Raw genomic sequence first — 19,856 nt, 5'->3', positions numbered from 1 at the left:
ATATTTGTGAAATACCGCAGATTTTTTTGCCAATAAAAAATAAAAATGTTGAAGTTTGAACTAGTTTAATAAGTTTGCAAGTCATGTAGTAGACAACTTTTGATGTGTTCGCAAAAATGCTTTTGCGAAACTAATCTCCCAAGTGTAGGAGAATTGCACAAGCAGTAAAACTCGGAAGTCCGAGGTCGATTCCTCATGGAGCGGTATATGAATTATCAGTTTAATTTCAGATATAATTTCAGATGGTTTATAGAAGTTTAGAGAAACTAATTAATAGATTAAGTTTGATAATATGGAGATGGCTAGGGATCCGGAATCCCCCTTGACAATATTACTTTCAACAAATAAACTCGACGATTCTCGATTAAGGATTGAATAAATAAAATAGTTTTAATCATGAAATATATCGATTAAATACAAGAACTCAATGTCTAAGCATTCATCGTGCTAGTTATGTCTACGACAAATCAAATATCAGAGCGATCCGTGTATCAATAAATATAAAACATGACTAAACTATCTAATAAATAAATATGAGAGAATCAGAACATATGAAAAGATGTAAATCAATTAAAATCAAAGTTCAGAGTTTACTTCATGAAAGCAATAAGCCAGGGATCTTCCATCACCCTTGACCCAAGGAGTTAGCCTCCCATTACAAGCGTCAGCATCTCTCCCCCTTTTTTTTTTCTTTTCTTCTTTTCGGAAATAGGGCATCCCCTGTTTCTCTCTTCTTTCTTTTTTTTTCAATGGCTCCCGACTCCTCTTTCGAATCAGAGCTCCTCCCCCTCCAGCCGAGAGATATCCTATATATCCCACTCTCCTCCTTAACGAATCAAATGAATCTCCCTAAATCTCGTTTGCTGTGATTCGGCTGGGAACGTGGAAGGGATGGATGGACGCGAGGAGGAACGGAAGCTGTAGAGGAGGCAGACGACTGGGAGATGGTAATGGATGAGAGCTGTGGCATGATCTTTGGCATGTGTCACGGGAAGAAGCTGATAGCGGAGGATTGCACGCAAACGGGTGAAATTCGGGAAGTGAATCACGGACGCGGGCGCTTGGGATCAATCCGGAATGTTGAGCCGGAATTTCTGGGATTCAGATGATTGAAATGCTGCTTCTAGTTTCTTTCTTTGGCCACGAAAAGCTGGGAATGCTAGGCGTGGATGAGCTGGAAATGAAGCTCGGACGGGTGAGGCTTGAACGCTTGGGAGAAGCAAACATGGAAGATAGAGAGTTAGACACGAATGCTGGGAGGATGCCGGATATGCACGCGGGCGGATCCAATGCTGAGAACGGACGCGGAAGACTGAAAATCGGACGTGGGGAGGATCCAACGCTGGCTCACGGACGCGGAGAGGGTGCTGGCCGCGGATTACTTGGCATGCATCGCGGGAAGGAGTTGATCATGGGTGCGGAAGATGCGCGGACAGCTGCGACGCTTCACGGGATGCTAGGATCGCACATGGGCTCAGAAGCCGGATGCGAATGAAAGGAGGAAAATGGAGCTCAGATGCGGGATCTCGGACTCGGACGGACGAGTGGAATGCGAGGAAGACGCGGAAGGAAGTTGAGATTCAGGATGAGTGAGACTTGGAAAATCCACACGCGAGAGAAGAGAATGGGCTGCACAAGGGCTCCATCGGGATGAGATGCACGGGCTGCTGGCTGCTGGGATTTGATTGCAGTGAACTAGACGGCTGAACTTAGCCTCCTTCTAGTGTGCAACTGGAGTTGACCCATGCGGTTGGCTGATCACCTGCAGTGATGCATCTTTTTGGACCCGATGCGCATTTTAACTTTGATTTACAATTACCTGCACCCCACAACAATATAGTATTAATGCAGCACTTTTTATCATTATTTGTTAGCAATAATACTAATTTAAGTGATGTGTAGATCGCACTTTTGTGCTCTCATCAACCTTCAAGTCACTTGTTGGTGCACTCTTGGTATAAATAATATAATAAAAGGTTTTGCATATCCCATCCAAGATTTTATCAGTATTATGTAATAAAATTCCTTTAATCCCCATTTGCAAATTGACTCAGATAAAGTTATGTTTATTTGCAATGCACACTTTAGGTTAAATTTCTAACACTAAACCCTAGATAATGCTACAAATAGTCAACCTGACCCAACCCGGTTAGACACGACCCAACCCATTTTGGAGGACCCGCGAGCCGGGTTGAGTCTTAAAATTGGACATGTTACATTTTTCGAGTCAGGTCTGGGTTTACTGAATTCAGACTCGACCCGACCCGAATGGAACCAAACCTTAGATTTTTCTTTTCTTGGATTATTGGGGAGAGCAACGGCGGTGCCTCCGATGGCTAGGCCTTCGGACTTACTTTCTAAAGCTAAACCCAGCAGCTTCGGACTTTGGGCTAGATCTCGCACTTTCTGGACCTAGTGGACTAAATGAGAAAAGGCCTCAGAGAGCATGGAGAGAAGAAGGAGCGGATCTTGTCAGTGGAGCGGGTGGGGAGGAAGGGATCGGAGCCATCTACGAGCTCCTAGATCTCCACCATTCTCGCCTTCTCTGCTTCCCCTCCCCTCCCCTCTTTTCTCCTCATACACCCAACCATCATATCGAAACCCTCACCATCAAATCTCCACCATCAGACCGATTTCTTCTCGTTCGAACCTTAGATTTCGTCGCGCTCCTCATAGATGTAGATCTTTAGGTTGAGGCCAGAGCTGTAGCCCTGGTAGGGCTAGGGGAGGGTGCCGGTGCAGTCGGAGAGGGAGGCAGCAGAGTGGCCGGTGGAGAGAGGAGCAGGGGAAGGGAGGGGGCAGGAGAGGCAATCAAAGGCACGAGTGAGGAGGAAGGTGGTGAGGACAAGGGTGAGGGCCCCGATCTGGTAGGCCCTCATGAAGAGAGGGAGGGGATGGTTGTGGTGGTGGGGCCCGCTGCCAACAGCAGAGAAGCCTCTAGAAGTCTCTATCACCTCACTAGCTTTGTCATGGCCCATGGGCCTACGATAGGTTATCCCAAATAGGGCCCAAAATATGCGACCCATATGTTTATGTTCATGATTTTGAGTTGATCTATATATTTATTTATTTTATTTTTTTATAACAAAAGTCTTGATGCTACCTCTAGCCTGTGAATTCCGTTTGTCCCAAGAAATGAAAAACTTGCAGTTACGGATGGTCAACCATTGTAGATTCTTTTAGCAATTAATGTGTTTCTAGGATAAACATGATTTGTTTATTCTATTGGATATAGTTTATTTTTCTACTTTGTAATTTCTGCAATGGCTTCTAATGTTCTGATCCAAACCAGACTCGAATTTTTTGGATTAGGACTGGATTATAAATAATTCCGACCTGACCTGACCCGAATGACCTATTGGGCTAGAAATTTTAACAATGGATCCGACCCGATCTTCTATTGGATTGGGTATGGGTCCAACATTAGGACCCAAATAAGGAAGCGAGTTGAGTCGGAATCATTCATAACTCGGTCCAATCCGACCGATTTGCACGCCTAACCCTATATAAGCCATTAGTATTGATGTTAGTAGGGATGGTTGAGGGTTTAGGGACGAAAATACTTTCCATATTGTTTCTTAAATGGTGTGATTCTTGTCTAGGGTTCTTTTTTGCTTAGTATATTCTAGGCATTAGGGTTTCCTCCCCTTTTTCTAGTTGCTTACACTTCTACCCCTCTTCCTCTTTTACTTGTATTCTCCTGTTTTCCCCATTGTCGGTGCTCCTCTCCCATGCATTGGGGTGGACCAAGAGATCAAATCAAGTACTTGATTATTGATCAATTGTTTGATTTCTTTCTTTGGGCAAATTCCCCAAATTTTCATGATAAAGAGAGATTCAAACCATCAAAGGAATAAATTCAGACTACATGCATTGCTCAGAATCAACTAAAACAAAAACCAAACTACCTCAGATATCCATCAAAGAATACTATCAAAACATGAGAGAGAGAGAGAGAGATAATGCTCCATCAAAAAACACTGCAAGGCATGGCAACCCGCTCTGTAAGCATGATTGCTTGCTTCCTTTAATATCCTTGATGGCGATCTAGAGGATGTAGTGGGGTGGGGCCCAACAATGTATAGGAGCTTGTGAAGGATAATGATTTGGAGCTTAGAGTAGGTGGAGCCGAAGTGCACCAGCACCTTCGACAGCCAACAGTAATGCAAGAGACTATCGCAAGTGCAAGGAGAAGAATCAAGTGGAGTTGAGGAACCCTAAAAACTAATCTGGAGAAATAGAAAACCCTATTCTACAAATGAGTGGACCCTATTTCTTTTGTTACTGACATACTGTTAATGGTAGACCCTAATTGAGAGTAACTAGAGAATAATTGACATATAGTACCTGTGGTTAACTTAACTAGGGCCCATGGTTTATAGAGGAGATAGTAGGATAATAAGAGAGATGTATGGCAAATAGTCACACTACAAAAAGAAGAAGCAAAGCCGACTCTTGAATGCCGACGCTATGGGAAAGCGTCGGCAAATTTGGCTGGTTTAGAACTTTTGCCGACGCATATTAGACGCGTCGGCAAATTAAAACAATCTATGATGCTTAAAAGCGTCGTCATAGTCCTCAATTCCGAATGACGCTCGGAAGCGTGGGAACTGGTTATAGGGCGATGCTATTACGCATCATTGTTCTTCTAGACCTACAACGACGGTTAAATGCATCGGGATAATACGACGCTTATAAGCGTCGATATTAGACGACGCGTATAAGCGTCGTCGAAGGCGATCACACCACCCTAACCCAGTGACGGACCCCAATCGAGCCCTTATTTCTCCTCTCCGGCGCTGCTCGAGCTTCTATGTTGCTCCTCTCCGGCGCTGCCCTAGGTTCCGTCTTGCTCCTCTCCAGCGTTATCGTCACTTCCGTCTTGCTCCTCTCCAGTGCCGGCCGTCCGACTCCAACCCCTTCTCCTCCTCCCTCCTCTCTGGCGCCGACCGACCAACCCCAACCCATCCGTCCGAGGTATTTTTCTCCTCCTCCCTCCGCTCCCTCCTTCTCGCTTGTTCTCCTCCTTCTCCGCCTCCTCTTGTTCGTGTGTTCGTTGGTGTTTCTTCCAAATTTTACTGATTCTCTTGCTTGGCCTCCGCTCGAGGATCTCCTCCTCCTCCCTCCTCTCCGGCGCCGTCCGAGCAGCCCTCAAGCCTCGATCGAGCGGTATCCCTCCTGTCCGGAGACCGGCGTCGACCGACTGGCCTGAAGCAACGAGGTATTGTTCTTTTTATCTAATTTTTATTTAAAGGGAAACCCAGGTTGGATTTCATTACCATCCGGAGAAAACATTCCTATGATTTCTCAAAAACAGCCCTAATTTCTTCATGGTAACTCTGTTGAACTGGGTTAACATTAAGGAACAACCTTTCTTCATCAAAGAAGAAAGATAGAACTAGGGAAGGGACCTTATTTCTTGATTAATTACATTAATGAGAGATACACAATTTTTTTCCTTTCTACTGCACAACATACTATTTCCTCATTTTACAATTTTAGATATTTCATGTACAATGCATGTGTAATTTTTTATATAAATTTTTATTGATTATTTTATTCCATGAAAGACCTTGTGAAGTAAATTATTTATTTTATTTAGTGTTTAGTAAATCCCAAGAGCATGTCTTAAGAAACAGCATATAATCATGGAAGGAGGGATACCATAGATGACTTCACTACTAGAAAGGTGGGTTTTACCAACACTTTTTTGCCGACGCTTGTCACAAGCATCGGCAATTTTTGGTCTAGCACCGACAGTTTAAAAAAGCATCGGCACGAGACGACGCTTCTTGGGCTAAGACGACGCTAAATAGCGTCGTCAAAAAATAAAAAAAGGCCGACGCTTTTGAAAGCATCGTCGGAGGCCATTTTTGAATCAGAGGCCGCACCCCCCCTCCCCTCCTCTCTTCATTGCTCTTTCTCGATCTCAGTCAAATAAAAATAGTTGAATGATAAAAGACGCGTTTGACCCGTTGCCCTTCCTCCCTTCCTCTCCTCTCGGGATAATAGAACAAGAGCAGGAGAAACTAATTAGGTCCTCGATCAAGATAAAGGTAGAACTAATTAGGTCCTTGATTTAGCCCCACATCGACGGATCAACAAGTGGTGGTGGGGAATTAGGAGGGCGGAGGTGGAGATGCGATGATTGACACCGAGCTGGTCCTGGAGAAGGCGCTGGGCTTCGCGTCCAAGTGCCGAGCCCACGGCCTGATGCGCCGCGTCTTCGCCATCATCCCCACCACCGCCTTCGCCAAGATGTCCACCCAGCTCGGTGGCGGCGTTGGGGTTGGCCTTGACGTCCTCCACCACCCGGCGGGCCTCCTCCTCCCAGCCGTAGCGGTTCTGCTGCACGACCTTGTTGGTGAAGAAAGGGACGGTCATGATGCGGCGCATCTTGTGCCAGTGCTCGCCGTAGATGGTGAAGACCATGTTCTGGCCTTTGCCGGTGAAGATGTCGAAGACGATGTTGCGGGTGCGGAAGCCGAACTCAACGCCCTGGGTGTGCAGGACATCACGGGCCATCTCGGGGGACGAGACCACGACGAGATTCCGCTGGCCCATGCAGAGGAGGAAGATGTCGCCGAAGCGCTTGGCGAGGGCTGTCAGATTTCGATGGTTGAGGTCGTCGCCGAAGCGCTTCCCCCCGGAGCTTGGACACGGCGATGGCGAGCGTCACTGCGGCGAAAAGCCCTAGCAGGGCCTTCTCCAGAGGACTAGATCCATTACCCTCCACATGAGACCAAAGGCAGAGAGAGGGTTTCAGGAAAAAAAAAGGCACAGAGAGAGAGAGAGAGAGAGAGAGAGAGAGAGAGAGAGACGGGTGCCGGGTGGGTGGTGAGGATTGGGATGGAGTGGATGAGAGGTGGGGTGGGGACTTGGGAGGGTTTTAAAGGGGGTGGGGTTAACGGAGTAGGTGAGGACTGAGGGCCGTTAGGTGTGACGGAGTAGGTGACGGAGGGCTGTTAGGGGTGACCTTTGTAATCTGGGGCTTTTAACAACACTTTAAAGCGTTGCTAAAAGAGTTTTTAGCGATGCTTAAAAGCGTCGCTAAAGGTAGCGTCGCTTCTGGAATGCGTCGGCAAATATTTTTCCCACTCTTACATAGCCGACGCTTTGGCGACGCTTTGAAAAGCGTCAGGAAGAAATGTGCCGATGCTTATAAGCGTCGGTAAAGACCTTAAAAAGCGTTGCCAAAGCTTCTTTTTCTTGTAGTGCTTCACGACAACTATTGCTGAATTAGTGAAGAGAGAGAATCATCACATAGATAGTTTTTCTATTGAGGTCTCGATACCACCTGTTATAGTGGCTAACGAACGTGCTATCTGGTAAATTGTCTTTTCCCAATTATCTGTACCACAAATGTTGTTGAAGCCCTTGTTGAATTATCATAAATATAGAATCATTACTTTTTGAAAAAGCATAAACCTATATCAAGGAGGGAAGAGAAAATTTTCAATGTCGCAACTGATTCCTTTTTATGACGTTTATGTTGATTTTATTTATGCATTTATTATCATGGTTACTTATGTATGAGAAAGTTTATATTATTATTATTATAATTTGGCTCACAAGTCACAAGGATGGTTTTAATTATTGCGATGCTTTAAAGATTATCATGTTAAATAATGAGTAAATAGGAGAAAATATAATTTAAACTTGTGGCTGTTAGTCTTAAGCCATGATGTTGTTTCAGATGAAAATTTTGTTAAATTGAAGGGCATTTCAATATTTTTGTGAAGCTTTGCTGTTGTGCTTCTTTTAAGATGCTAAATTACTGCTGTTGTTATACCTTTAGTTTCGATTAATTTAATTTTGTTGCATGCATATATGTGCATGTTTATCTTCATGTGGATCTGATGTGTGCATTTTATGGCATTTAGAGGATGATTTTGTATCCATTCATGCTGCATCACTCTGTAAAGCAAAATACCTTTTCCCTTTAATCACTGCTGCAATTTGAAGATCATAACTGTTTAGTGCAGCCTTCAAGATTCAAACTTCAGGCTGCTTTGCTTGTTGGTGATTGGATTAAGTGGCGTAAAATCGGATTACAATCCTTATTACATAGAAATTATTTACGTAATGCATAATTTTATATGAGTTAACAGGATAATTAAACCAGTTCTTGGACTTTGAGATATCCTATTATGCAAAGATTGTGTCCCTCTCTTTAATCAGTTCCATTTACGGATTTCAAGTTAAAAAAGAACCACTTACCTATGCGTTGAAGGTCTGGAAAGAGCAAGGGACCACTGACAAATTTGGATGGAAGTTTTAACATGATGGAGAAGAAAGCATGCAATAGTGACTAATGTTGTTTTTTATAGGAATATAGGTAAAGCATCTAATGCTGAGCGCCGTTATGAATTTGTTGGTTATTGTTTATCAATGGGCAGTTCATAATGTAAAATCTTTATCATTTAACCAAATATTTCTCAATCCTCTTTATCATATTTAAAGACTGAATAACAGCAGGAAAACATAATAGCAACTAGGAGTCTAATTGTTTGTGAATTTTCTCAATTTACAATCACAAAAAAAGCTGACCAAGAAAAAAATGTAGGAAATTGCATATGGATATCAATCTCTCACTATAAAGTTTGAGATAATTTTGAAGTTATCATGACTGTAGGTTACTGAAAATTGTCCCTTTGGTTTAATGATTAGTTAACTAATGAAATTTTAGCCTGTTATGCCCATACTGATAAGACCTTCGTATAGCATGTGCATTGTACTGACAAATGATCTCACTAATAGAAAACATATACAAGATTATCAATAGATGTCTAACATAATTATATTTGCTTAAGACATGCTGTATATATAACTTATACAGTGCCGAATATGTATTTATTATATATATATATAATAAAGTAACCCTTGCTTCTTTCCTGTCTGTTTTACTATTTGAGAGACATGAATATGTTCACTTTCCCATTGTATAAAGGAATGAATTCTTGTATTCTGTTGAAACTCGCTGACAGAGTACACCTAGAAGATGTGGTAAAGTATGGGTTGATTCTTTAATCTGTTTGTGTAGATGATTGGTATCAGCCACTTGACTGATGGATTGGTATCATTCAGTATTGTCTGGACTTTATCTTCTTTGTTGAGATGTCCTAATTTTGTTTATATTTTTTTTATAAACTGCAGTTCAATCGGTATTCTAATAGAATGGACAAAAGTTGGATAAATAAGTTGAGATCCAGTGCCGAATATTTGGATGAAGTTCAGAATTTCATTAAGTTTATGTAATTATAATGTATTCTTGTATTTGAATATTTAGTTATGTTATCCTTCGGTACATACTAAATCTATTTGAATATTTTATGTAATTATAATGTATTCTTGTATGAGCGTGATGACATTCGTATTTTTAGTTTCTAAAATATTTTTTTTTCTTGTAGGTTGATGATACTTCATCTACTCGTAGAGATGATGATGCCGTCGACCCTTGATACATATCGTAGATTGTGTACTTAGGAATTTGAGATGTTTGTTTATAGAATGTTTTTGAAGTACAGTGTAATCAAATATGATAATATGAATGTAATCAAAGTTCTTGTTTGTGACGTGTATTTTGTTATATATGTGATTTAGTGTATTTGTTTTGTTAGAATTTAATGTATACAGAGTATTAAAAATTACTTTATGAAAAAAAAAATTTTAAAAAAATTCTATTGCCGATGCTTTTAAGCGTCGGAAAAAGCAAGTGACACGAAAACTGGCACGCCTTTAACGATGCTTTATGGCGTCGGCCTAGTCCGACAGTAACCAACGTCGGTCCAAGTTCGCCGACGTTTTTAAGCGTCGGTTATCTCGATGATGAACGACGTTTAAAAGCGTCGGCATAAATCGACGACGCTTTTTTGACGCGTCGGCCTAAACCGAGCCCACGCCCACCTGCCCGACGTCTTACCCATGCTTTGGGGGGCGTGGGCAGAAAATCTACTGACTAAAAGCATCGGTAAAGACCAAACAAAGCGCCAGGAGATATCCTTTCTTTTGTAGTGTCATAACTCTACCTGGGTCGATTTGCATATAGGGATAACAAAAGTTTAACATGCAATATTGGCAAAATCTTGAGTGCATTGTGCATGCAAAAAACTCAATAATAAAATATCATGCAACTTGTGCAAGTAAGGAAATAACTAAGAAGATGTATTAACCAATGTAGGTCTTGTTTTCACAACATTATACCATAAAAAATCCTTTCTACACATAGCATTCATATTGAAAAAATACCCATCTGTATTTTCTGATTTAATTATGAAGTAAATATGGTATTACTCATATAGAACAACGTATTAACAATGTCAGTGATTACAATCTTTGTAGGATTAGCTACATAACATTTTGGGAGAAATAAATTATACAATTGATATGCTTTCTTTGATAACTTGATCTACTTTGTCAATTCAAGTTGACTTTGATGTAACATGAAAATAGTTGTAATTGTTATAAACTCATATTCATGCATTAGTTAATAGGCAATCATATTCATAAACTGTAATTAGTAATCATAGATATGTAGTTATCCATCACATATGGGTAGAAGACACCAGCTTTGAAGAACTCCTTTTCACATGTTCATATCAAGTATTCCATTAGTTTACAACATCAATTTTTGCTGAGCCTTTTTAACAACTCCATCCATGTTCTTGTATTTCTTACCCCTACTCCATCTATTTTTGCCTTAGAGGACAAGCTCAAGTCTCTCTTTTGCAAGGCACATCTTAATGTTTTACTTCTTTCTCTTGAGATAAAATACATCAAGCTTCAATTTACACTGCATCTTGTAGATGGCTATAAGTCTTCACATCCTATGACCATTAAATGGTTTTCAAGGAAGTTGATTATACTGGTTTGTAAAGGTATATCTAATACATCCTTGGAGTAAACTTTCTTTCTTGAGAGAAAGGGAGTCTGCCTTCGCTATAATTACTTAAACACAAATATCGAGGATGTGCTACCCGAACCTTCAGCTATTAGGCAAAGAGTTATGACGTTACAATACATATATTTAGAGAGCTAGGTTTAGACAGACTTAGTCTATCAAAACAAGATTTAAGCTGCTTATTTCTTTTGCTCTTCGTTGCTTCGAATAATCTTATAGTTTCACAATCCTTTTGTAATTCTTCTATATGGAAGGTGAAAAATCACCTCTGTGCCGCTTCATGATTTCATGCAAGTCCCACTGGCATAAAAACTACTAATAAGATGTATCAACTGAATTGATCCTTCTATTGACAAATTTCTAGAAGAATAATTGTTTTATATGGTGAGTATTCATATCGAGGAAACCTCTAATCTACATTATTTTTTTATTTGGTTACAAGAATGGAAAAAATATTATCTATAAATCTAAGGGAATTTATAATATCAATGATTAAAAGTATAACAAATTATCTGATTAATATGTTTTATCTATTCTGTTTTTATCTAAACTTCCAATTGAAGAAAAGATTCTAACATAGTCATAAGATTCGGCAATTTTTTTAAAAAATTGTGAATTATTTGAATCTGACTATGCCAGCAGATCAATCAACAAATAACTCAAAAATAATGGATATGAGTACATAGTAAGAAGCTGAAAATCCATGAAATATTTGTGTGTTCCTGAATTATTCACTTATAACTTAGAATAACTCATTGCTCCATGCTCATGCATCATGCCACTAGTAGTAAAGGTAGGATTTTCTGAATTTTGATCTTAACGGAATATAACGATATATTTTCTTTGTAAGTACAATAACCTGTTATGTGCCTTTATCTCTTGTTAACATTTTCTTTATCTCATGTTCCCTTCTCCATTTTTTTCTCACCCTCTCACACAACTACCTTTTGTAGCACCTAGATTCAAGAAAATCCACTAGTTTTGTAGAAATATTTATTTATTTTTATTATACTGAATTTCTCTGCATTTTTTTTCTGAATTTATCAGAATTTTGCCAAATTCTGAACTTCACAGCCTTGCTGAATTGTTCCCCGATGTCGAACTTGTGACTATGATTGTAATATGAGTGAAAATAATTGTAATAATTTTAATTATAAATAAATTAATCTAACTGTTACAAATTGATTAATCTAACAACTAGGCGCATATGTACTATTTGTATTGTACAGAATAATCTTCAATCTTATGCATAGAAGTCAGTTTTATAATTCTTCATTAGCATATGTTTCTATTGGGAGCCTTGTTGCCTATGCAAAATCTCTCAAAATAAATCCATCTTGTTGTAGCTCATCTATTTTAAGACCTTTAGTGCTAAGCTGCTCTCTTCACGGGGGCATCTTGTAAATTTTGTTGCACGATTAGCAAGAAAGGGGAGACAAAATTGGAGGAAGATTTTCCTACATATTACTTGGATTTTGCTTATAATAAACATAGCAACTTTATTTTGATAAACATTATTTTTATACATGATTATCCTCGTTGTCACCAAATTCGGACTATGGTCAGAATTTGAGCACGCTGGTGACATGTTGGGTGCTGGTCTCCTCCGCTGGTCAGAGCGCAGGTCTGAGCGTAGCTCGGTCGATCTTGAGGTCAGAGCGTAGCTCGGTCGACCCTGAGGTCAGCTGGAGGGAATTTGAGCAGGCTGGTGACATGTTGGGTGCTGGTCTCCTCCGCTGGTGGCCTGCAAGAAGTCCGCTTGCTAGAAAGTTTCTAGCGGAAAATCCTCCGATATCTAAGTCAAAATAACGAGACAACAGTGCAGAAGGGAGAGGGTTTAAGCAGAGAATAACTCTGTGAGTAATATTGCATATGTACCTGAGGTCCTTTGGACTATCTCTTTATATGGAGGGTTAGATTTATTGTTACCTGGGCTGACGTGGCATGTACTGATGGCTAGATAACGGCCAGTAGTACGGCCGCATCATAGATGTCAGTCTGAGTGAGCGGCATGTAGTGTAGGTCTGACACAGAGCGTGGTACTACCATGAATGCAGGCTGTCAGGACTATCGATTGTTAGAACTGACAACCCTTATCGACACGTGTTGATTTTTCTTCTCAGCTGGTCGGCTCCTCAGTTGGGGATGAAGTTGTTCACCTTGTTTATGTCGAAGGTCAAGGAAGTCGGTTTGACCCGAGGTCGAGGTGTCCTATATTGTTTTCATCATTTGTCCTCCACTTTTGAGGCTAAACTACATTTCGGTTCGGACGACGGAAGTCAAGTCGCCACTTTGATCCAGGGCAAGACTTTTGTTATAGGCAATAATGTGTCGATCTATCTTCTCGAAGCGTCTCCGTATTTGAGTTATCCCAAGGCATCATTATTACGGGGTTTTCCTTGAGGCATGATTACTGCAGCAATCCTGGTGAATCGTCGCACCGTGGCTCGAGCTGATACATGACTTGATCTACTCAAGTAGCCGAATTAGCATTTTGATCAAGGTCGTCTGCACCTCTATATAAGGGTGGTTCTACCCTTCAGTTATACTTCTTTGCTTTATCTGCTGTTTTGCCTGTGTGCACAAGCATTCTGGCCTCCGATTGGTGCTCTGACGAATCTCCGTTCCTCCAGCACAGGCATCCTCTGTGTTCCTCCATTTTTCGGTGTGTTTCTGCTCTTTGGCTGCTCGACCACTCTCCTTCATCTTCTTCTATATCTTGTCCATGACATTTTTCTTGGTCTTTCCTTTCATCTTTGTCTTACCACCATGAGTCGGGCTAAGTCCAATGCTTCGGAGAAGAGTTGGTCGTTTGACTGCTCTTCTTGAGGTCGGCAGTCGTCACCTTCGGGCGAGGCTAAGTCCAAGGTTCGGTCGGGCTCAGATATGAGGCATTCGTCCTTACTTAGGAAAAAATAAACCATATCCAAGCTCAACATTTTGTGCCCCCCGAGTTCACCTTTGAGCTCGCCGATCCTGGTGACCAGATGACGAACCCATGTCCTTCTCAACTCGACTTCTATGAGAAAACTCTACAAGTTGGGCTGAAGCTTCCTTTCCTCTCCTTTGTGCAACTGCTGAGGTCTTACAGCCTCGTTTCGACCTAGCTAGTGCTAATTTCGTAGTGGGTCTTAGTTGGCTTTCTTTCTCTTTATTTTCTCTAGAGCATCCAAGCCTCGATTCTCCTCTTTCAGAGGTGCTTTACCTTAAAGAGACATCCTCAAGAGAGCAACGGGTGGTATTTTTCTCTATGAAAAGGCCATGGGTTGCTCTGAGGTACTCTCTCTTCCATCCACGAATGAAAAGAAAGGTTTTTCTTTATCCACTCCGAGTAGCCGTGGAGGTTTGAGACCTAATGGAGGGTGCCTCGGAGAGACCTGAATCGGCCCCCAAGGCTATCCAATGACAATCAAAGGGCCTTGGACAAGCTTCTAGAATCTCAATATGAGGCTCCCACCCTGTAGGAGCAGTTATTCGAGAAGGCTCTGATTGAAGTCGATTTAAGTCTGGCTGACCTTTAGGGTAAGCTTCTCCTAGATTTTTTCTATCTTTGCACCTCAATGTTATCGACTAACTTTGTCTTCAATTCTGTAGCTCTTGCTGCTATGAAGACCGACTTTAAGTTGATCTGTCATAGGAGGAAATTGAAGAAGAAGTCCGCTACAGGGTCCAGGGGGAAGCCCACCAAAGGAAGATGTTGAGGTGGGAATCCTCCTCGACCCCTGCTGATGAAGCTGTCGAAGCTGCCGCCAAGGTTGCTGTCGAGGTTGTCGAAGCTGCTGAGGTTGCTGCTAAAGTGGTCGAAGCTGCCGAAGTTGCCACCGAGGTCATTATTGAGGCCTCAGTTCTCGAAGTATCACCCGAGGTGCTTGTATCTCTGGGTGAGACTGTGGTCATCGACCTCGAGGTTGAGGTTGTATTGCCTATCAGGTCGGCTCCTCTAAGGGGTCATCCTTACCCAACCTTCTACCGCTGCAACGTCTCCACACTGGTCATCCTCCGAGATCCGCACCTCAGCTCAGTCAAATCAGGCCCGTCTACCTTTGACAAGGGAGCCCCTCAGCTTCGGCCCTCCGGCCCACGCATCCAAGACCTACTTCCCAAAGTGGTCAATCGAAGAGTCTGATTTAGTGCTGGAGTCTCCTAAGGTGGCGAGGGAGTTGGTACGAGCCATACAACTCCAGATTGACAGGGAGGTCGTGCAATCCCTCAACTATGCTGAGTTCTTCAGCAAGGCCTTCACCATGATAGTTCGGGTAAGCTTTTGACTTATAAATCCTCATTAAGTTACTCACTTTGGCAATTAACCCTCCTCTTTTTTTCAGCATGCCCTTGAGGTTGGCTGCATGGATAAGAGGATCATATTGCATTTGAGGCTAAGCTCAGAGTTCAAGGTGAGGGCAAGAGGGAGCTGAGGAGCAGGCCAAGAAGGCCGAGGAGCGGGTCGATTGGGCCAAGTAGGCTGAGGAGCAGGCCGAGAGAGCCAAGGCAAGGGCAAAAGCCTCCAAAAATAGGATCAAGTCGGCGGAGGCCCATGCCGTGGCCGTGCAGATCGAGGCGATAATTAAGAGGAGCCAATTGTCCATGACCTAAGAGGCCCTAAAAGTTGCTAAGCAGCAGGTCGCGGATCTTTCTGGGAAGCTAGCCCGGGTGGAGCGGAAGACCGATTAGGCTCAAAAATTTGCCTGCCAAGTCGAGGGAAGAGTTTTCGAGGCCTAGAAGCTCGTCGCCCAAGCCGAGGAAAAAGCTTCTAGAGCAGTCAAGGAGTTCCTTGGAGAACGCGACCGATGTTTTTGCAAAGGGCTTTGAAGCATGTCAAGCTCGAGCTCAGTAGTTCTTCTCGGGGATGGACTTCTCTGTTTTTGATGACGACGACAATGACGCCGATATCCTCGGCAGCGAAGGCGGCAGTGATAGAGGCAATGACCTTGGTATTGGTGAAGATGGCAAGGTCAATGGGGATGGCGGAAGCGGCATCTTCAGCATCGATGGTGATGGTGAGGGCACCGGGTGGGGCGAGGGAGTTCATCCGGGGTGATGCCCTCCTTGTCCTGGATCTTGCCCTTGACTTTGTAGATCACATCTGAGGACTCGACCTTTAGGGTGATGGTCCTACCAGTAGGGGTCTTCACGAATATTTGCATCTTGCAAGATCGGATTATGAACACTTCTCTTCAACTGAAGGAAACTAGACACATCGCCAGTGCCGAAGGTGGTGATAGCGATGAATAAAGTCCCACCTTTCCACCTTTTTGATCGTTTTTCTTTTCACTCGAACCGAGGTTGACGTACTTTTTTTTTGTTTAGCCTTTGCTGTGGTCAGTATAAAGATTTCAAAGCAATGAAAGTGAAAAAAAATTCAAAGTACCTGACTTTAGTTTTCATCCTTTCTGTTTACTTTTGCTTATGTTCAAGTCATCGCCCCAAGCTTTGACCTTCTATGTAGCTCTTTCTGTTCGGGTTCTACCATGCTCAAAGTATACACTAAAAGATAGTAATAAAAGTAAAGAAATTTTCAAAGTATCTAACTTCGGCCTTTAATTGTGTTCGACCACTTCTTGATTTGAGCTTGGATCGTTGCACTGAGCTCGTCCCCTTGTGGGGCTTCAGCTTGTCTTGGGCTCTTCGGTCGATCTTTCTGAAATTTGGCTCCCAAGAAATTCTGAGTGAGCTCGACTAAATGAGGTCCCAGGTCGGCCCATGGTTCTCCTTTCATCTCTGGACTACAGTCCTAGAGGAATCCCTGGATTGAGATTCGAGAAAAATTCCAAGTGGGCTTGGTCTTCTACTTGGGTCGATTCTGATCTATGGAGGTCGATTAGCACGCTAAGCCTACGGTACAGGGCCGATCTTCTACTCGGGCTATTCTTAACCTATAGAGGTTTATAGGATCTCCAAGCCTTCGGCATGGAGGGCGGTCTTCTGCTTGGGACATTCTCAACCTAGGGAGGTCGGTAGGCAAGCCTAGCCTTCAGCGTCGGGGCTGGTTTTGTGCTCGGGCCATTCTCGACCTAGGAAGATCGGTAGGCACGTCAAGCCTTCGATAGGAGGGCCCATCTTCTGCTTGAGCCATTATCGACCTAGGGAGGTCGATAGACATGCCAAGCCTTCGGTGCGGTGGCCGGTCTTCTCATCTCTAGACTTCACTCCTAGAGGAATCTGAGTGGGCTCGGTCTCAAGGAGGTCGACGCCTTCTTTCATCTTTCGAGTATGCTCCCAGAGGTATCTCTGGAGTACGCTCCCAAAGGAATTCTGAGTGGGCTCGGTCTTGAGGAGGTCGGCACCTCCTTTCGTTTATAGAGTATGCTCCCAAAGACATCTCTGGAGTTGGCATCCAGAGGAATTCGAGTAGGCTCAGTCTTGAGGAGGCTGGCACCTCCTTTTATCCCTGAAGTATGATCTCGAAGGCATCTCTAAAGTTGGCTCCTAAAGAAATTTCAAATGGGCTCGGTTTTGAGGAGGTCGGTGCCTCCTTTCATCTTTGGAGTATGCTCCCAAAGGCATCTTTAGAGTTGTCTCCCAGAGAAATTCTGAGTGGGGCTCGGTCTTGAGAACGCTCCAGGCATCCCTACGGTGTCCCAAGTCGAGTATGCTTGTCATAATTGTCCAATCTGAAGACAGAAGTATAGCAAGAATATTTATTTCATTAGAAATGAGTCCGAAATAGAATGGACCTTACTGATAATAGACACGCAGATTGTTGGAGTTCCATGTCCATGGGATCAGAGTGTCGCCGAGTTGCTCCAGTCTATGCACTCCCAGTCGTACAACATCGATTACTCGATATGGGCCCTCCCAGTTTGGGCTCAGCTTTCCAAGTTCTCCTGGTTGGGACGCTTTTGCTTTTCTCAAGATGAGATTACCAGGTCAGAAGAGCTTGCCTTTGACATTTGAGTTGCAGTACCAAGTTGCTTTCTTTTGGTATGCTGCCATGCAGATCCGTGCTCGCTCTTTGGTCTCTTCCAACAGGTTGAGATTGGCTCGGAGCTGATCCAAATTTGTCTAGTCATTGAATCCTTCCACCTGAAGTGATGAGAGTCCAATCTCCAGTGGGATCACTACCTCTATTCTAAAGGCAAGGTTGAAGGACATTCCCCTAGTAGGAGCTTGAGATATTGTTTGATATGTGCACAAGACATTATAGAGCTCTTTGGTCCATAGCCCTTTTGCTAGATCTAGTCACGCTTTCATCTCATGCAGGATTGTCCGGTTGGTCACTTCGGCCTCTCTGTTGGACTAGGGGTGTGCTACTAAAGTGAGCTGGTGATTGATTCTAAGTTTGGTGCCGAACTCTTTGAATTGGGTATTGTCGAACTGACGCTCATTGTCGGTGATGATTACTCAAAAAAAGCCCGAACTTGTAAATTATGTGTTGTCAGACAAGTCCTGTGCTTTTGCCTTGATAATTCGATCTACTGGTTCGGTTTTTGCCCATTTGCTGAAGTAATCCACTACTACAACAAGTAACTTAAGCTGCCCGATTGCCACTGGAAATGGTCCGAGGATGTCAATCCTCCATCACTTTACCAGTCGACCTGCATTTTCAGGCTTCTAAAGAACCTATCTTATCAGCTGGTTGGTCAGAAATGTGACGGAATGGGCCTAGATATATGGTGGGAGCATCTGGGCCAACATGATGAGGGCGTAGACCATCTTCTCCAATCTAGAATATCTAGTCTTAGCATCGCTCAGAATTTGACTTATGTAGTATATCGGTTTCTGGCATCCTTCCTCTTCTCAGATCAGGACCGAACTCACAGCAATAGAAGAAATGGTTCGGTACAGGTAGAACATTTCTTTGACCTACAGTTTTATGAGGAGGGGCGACAAGCTGAGGTACTTCTTTAGTTGGTCGAAGGCCTCTTGACACTCCTCAGTCTATTGGAAGTTCTTCAGATGCTTCGATGCCTTGAAGAATGGGAGGCAATGCTTTGCCAATCTGGAAATGAACCTAGCCAGCACATCGACCCAACCAGTTAGGCATTGAACTTCTTTGACGGTCTTCGGGAGATGCATGTCCTTCATTGCTAGGATCTTCTCCGAGTTCGCTTCAATGCCGCATTGCATCACCATGAACTCTAGGAATTTTCTCAAGATGACCCTAAAGGCACATTTCGCCGAGTTAAGCTTCATTTGGTACCTTCTGAGAGTTGCAAATGTCTCCTCTAGGTCGGCGATGTGCTGCTCCGTTGCTCGGCTTTTTACAAGCATATCATCCACGTACACCTCCATATTTGGACCGATCTATTCCTTGAAGATTTTGTTGACGAGGTGCTAGTAAGTGGCCACTACATTCTTAAACCAATGGAAATTACCTTGTAGGAGTAGTAGCCTCAGTTTGTAAGAAAGGTCATCTTCTCGTCATCCTTGGGTGCCATTGGAATCTGGTTGTACCTAAAGAATTCGTCCATAAAGGTTAATAGCTGATGTCCTAAGGTCGTATCTACGAGTTGATCAATCCTCAACAGCGAAAAGCTATCTTTCGGACATAATTTATTTAAGTCAGTGTAGTCGATGCAGACTCGCCACCTCCTATTAGCTTTCTTGATAAGTACAGCATTGGCTAGCCAGTCAGAGTAGCTTACTCACGAGCAAAGGTGGCTTCTAGGAGCTTGTCGAGCTCGTGTTTTATAATCTGGTGCCTTTCTACAGTGAAGTTTTTTTTTTCTTCTATCGCACAAGTTGCTGAGTCGGGTCCACATTGAGCTTATGAACGATCACGTCGGGATTTATATCTGGCACGTCAGTAGCTAACCAGGCGAAGGCATCCACGTTGGCTCAAAGAAAGTTGATCGCTGCGGCTCGATTTTGTCTATTTGGGCCGGTGTCGATCTGAATAGTTCGGTCAGGCTCATCTTTCCGTAAGGAAACATACACCAACTACTCAGCTAGTTCTCCTCGCTACTCTTTTGGCTTATCCTTTATATCTAGCCCTTCAATCGGCAGGGCTTCTACC

The 19,856-nt window shown here is 43.0% G+C and overlaps 1 pseudogene; it reads right to left on the bottom strand.

Annotated features, from left to right (window-relative positions):
- Nucleotides 1–5,872: 5,872 nt before the first annotated feature.
- On the bottom strand, nucleotides 5,873–6,760 carry LOC103700316 (annotated as a pseudogene).
- Between the last annotated feature and the right edge of the window lie 13,096 nt (nucleotides 6,761–19,856).

Source organism: Phoenix dactylifera, unplaced genomic scaffold, assembly GCF_009389715.1.
Source record: "Phoenix dactylifera cultivar Barhee BC4 unplaced genomic scaffold, palm_55x_up_171113_PBpolish2nd_filt_p 000546F, whole genome shotgun sequence".
Taxonomy (NCBI): domain Eukaryota; kingdom Viridiplantae; phylum Streptophyta; class Magnoliopsida; order Arecales; family Arecaceae; genus Phoenix; species Phoenix dactylifera.
This window is presented reverse-complemented; position numbering and strand designations above follow the sequence as displayed.